Here is a 2,720-nt window from a genome sequence, read left to right on the forward strand (position 1 = left end):
TGAACTCAGATTTCCCTGCCTCTGTCCCCCAAGTGTTGGGATCACAACCCTGTGCCACCACACTGGCCAGTTTACCACCGTAACAACAGAAAGCTGATAGGGTATATAATTTGAAGTGATATGAATGAACATTTTAAAGATTTATCAATTAGTAAAAACATGCACATCAAACTCACAATTTTAGTTGACACTAAATTTTGAATCAAAGATTGTTTGAAACAGGTTCAAGGCACTGTAGGCCAGATTAACAGGTAACTCACTGTGCAACCCAGGCTGTCCTTGAACCTTTCCTGCCTGGATCCGCCTGCCTCCCAAATATTGGGAGAACATGGGGTTTGTACCACCTCACTCTGCTTTTAAAATTATCTATTGTTTTGTTTTGTTTTTCGAGACACCTGCCTCTGCATCAAATGATATTTTGGTTTTACAGAAAGTGCTGGCAAGAATAAGGAAAGTGGCAGGGAAAGGTCTAGGCTTAAAAAAAAAAATTACTGGAGCCCGGCAGTGGTGGCGCAGGCCTTTAGTCCCAGCACTTGGGAGGCAGAGGCAGAGGCAGGTGATCTCTGTGAGTTCGAGATCAGCCTGGTCTACAAGAGCTAGTTCCAGGACAGCCTCCAAAAGCCGCAGAGAAACCCTGTCTCGAAAAACCAAACAAAAACAAAAACTGGGCCAGGTGTTGGTGCACACCTTTAGTCCCAGCACTCTGGAGACAGCCATGTGAATCTCTGAGTTCCAGGACAGCCTGGTCTACAGAGCAAGTTCCAGGAGAGGCTCCAAAGCAATACAGAGAAATCCCTGTCCAGAAAAACAATAACAACAACGAAAAAGTTGAGCTGGAGAGACGGCTCAGCAGTTAACACTGGCTGCTCTTCCAGTCCCCAGCACCCATATGGCAGCTCACACCTGCTGTGACTGTAACTCCAGTTCCAGGAGATCTGACAGTCTTACACAGACATACATACAGACAAAACACCAAAACACATAAGATAAAGTAAACAAAAATATGAGACCGCATAAAAAGCTGCTTGGTCATCTTGTTTGAGCCTGAGTCTGAGCGAAGAGAGTGAGGGAGGGGAGGGGCGCTAAGGTTTAGGTGGTCACTAGGTTGACATGAACTCTGCCTGTCTTCGAGGTATGATAGGTTTGGCTCACCTTAGCTTCCTTGGCCCGAAGGCTGCGCCAAGACAACCACGCTGGTTCCAGGCTGGCCAGCAGATGGCCACGCGTCAGGCTTTTCCTGCGAATCCCAAGCTCCACGTGGAGTGTAGGCTGGTCCTGCTGATGCCCTGACCCCAGCCATGACCCTGGTCCCGCATCGCTCCAGTTGTCTCCTCCAGCCCTTCTCGGGGATGCTCCGAGGTCCCTCGGGTCCCCTGTATATCTTGGGGACCTGTGCAAGCCAAGCTGGCTCTCCGGGTGGACTTGGACCATCGGGCAGGAAAGGAGCCAGGGCCCCATTGTCCAGTCTCTTGTACCCGGAGAGTGTAGGCTGGGCCTGTAAACCACCTAGCGAGAAGCCTCTGGGTAAAGTGAAACTCGGCTGCCAGCGGCCTCCAGCCCTCTCATATAAGCCTGCTAATTCGCTAGCTTCAGGTTGGCTCCATGGGCCGCCGGGGCAAAAAGCTGTCTAGACAGGCGATCTAGGAAACTCTTGGGAGACCCAGGGTAAGGATGGGGTCCAGAATTTCCACCCCTGGTGAAGCTGGCTAGGCTTATACTATGGGCCCAAGAGATGTCAACATCTCAGGATCACCAACAGGATCAGTTTTAGTGAGTTGTCCCAAAGTCATCAATTCTGAGGTCACTGTGAGGCCTGAAGAAATTCCTCGGTAGAGGAGGGAATCCTAAGGCTCAGGAAGCTAGGTCTCAGGGACACCAAAGATAGGTATGGAAATAACTCCACAACCGGCTGTTGTCTCCTCAATCATGAGGTAGGGCTATAACCCCTAGGGACTGCCCTACTTCTACTGGATGGAGAAGGGACCCCAGAAGGCTGAAGGGAGGGCATCCTACACACAAATGCCACGTCAAGGCAGCATTGCCCCGACTCTTCTCTACCCTAGGCCCTGACCCTGTGTTTGAGCCTGGATCCCCCTATGTTGTCTGCCCCCTGAGCCTCAGATCCACGTGCGTTGACTAAGATGCATGGAAAACTCTATCACAGTCTCCTCTTCAGTGTACCCGTTCTGCCCTGAAAGACAGAGCTTCGATTTCTCAAAGCCATTTCCTCCCAGGAAGCACCCAGCTGCTTTTCCCACCTTTCAATTAGGTCAGCTGCTCCTGGACAATATGGTATAGGATTAAACCAGGCCAGGCCATTCCTACTATGACTTGTTTTTTGTTTGTTTGTTTGTCTGTTGTTTTTCAAGACAGGGTTTCTCTGTGTAACAGTTCTAGCTGCCCTGGCACGTGCTCTGTAGACCAGGCTGGCCTTGAACTCACAGAGATCCACCTGCCTCTGCCTCCCAAGCACTGGGATTAAAGAAAGGTGTGAGCCACCACTGGCCAGCCCCACTCTAATTTCAGTGTGAGCCTACATCCTTATTCAGTGGCCATTCTATGTGGCTGACAGTGCTGGCTCAAGTACAGAGGGCAGGGTATGCATCCCCAGAACCTACAAAGAACAAACTTCTGTCCCTAGCATGATGGAAAGAATCCAGGGTGGTCAGCTTGCCCTGGGCGGCTGGCTGGGTTCCTGGTGGGGCAGTAATGGAGGCTGA

The sequence above is a fragment of the Cricetulus griseus genome, chromosome 5, assembly GCF_003668045.3.
Source record: "Cricetulus griseus strain 17A/GY chromosome 5, alternate assembly CriGri-PICRH-1.0, whole genome shotgun sequence".
NCBI lineage: Eukaryota > Metazoa > Chordata > Mammalia > Rodentia > Cricetidae > Cricetulus > Cricetulus griseus.